General features: G+C 43.4%; 1 protein-coding gene across 1 annotated transcript in view; it reads right to left on the bottom strand.

Annotated features, from left to right (window-relative positions):
* Window positions 1-482, bottom strand: part of LOC100966105 (cysteine-rich secretory protein 3-like) — a 30,482-nt gene that overhangs the window by 12,417 nt on the left and 17,583 nt on the right. The gene's annotated exons all lie outside the window — the stretch shown is intronic.

Genomic DNA, 482 nt, shown 5'->3' with positions numbered 1-482 from the left:
TCAGGGCAGCCAGTAACAGCAGAACTGATGAAAACTTTTCAAAAATTAGTTGAATTGTACAGTTGAATCATCAGCTGACTGAGAAGTGTAGCAGGCCAAGGAAACACTGATATAGAAGCAGTTAGGAAAATTTTAACTAAAAATCTAGGCCAACCATGGCTCTGGCATGAGGACAATATCACCAGGTCACACAGCACTGTCTATGAGGAAGTTTTTAGCCAGTAAGCAAATAACTGTATCAGAACACCCTCCCTACTCACCTGATTCCCACCCACACCCCGCCTTATGACTTTTTCCTTTATCTGAGGACAAAGGAAATAGTGGATGGAAGATATTTTGATGACAGGACATCAAGGATAATATAACAGAAGCTTTGATGATTATTCCAGAAAAAGAGCCCCCAAATTGCTCTGCAGGACGGACAAGGTGCTGCATCGGTGCACAGCTTCCCATTGGGAGCACATCAAAGGGGACCATAGGGA

Source organism: Otolemur garnettii, unplaced genomic scaffold (genome assembly GCF_000181295.1).
Source record: "Otolemur garnettii isolate 467f Iridium unplaced genomic scaffold, OtoGar3 scaffold00269, whole genome shotgun sequence".
Taxonomy (NCBI): Eukaryota; Metazoa; Chordata; class Mammalia; order Primates; family Galagidae; genus Otolemur; species Otolemur garnettii.
Note: the sequence above shows the minus strand (reverse complement) of the source record. Positions and strands in the feature narration are given on the sequence as shown.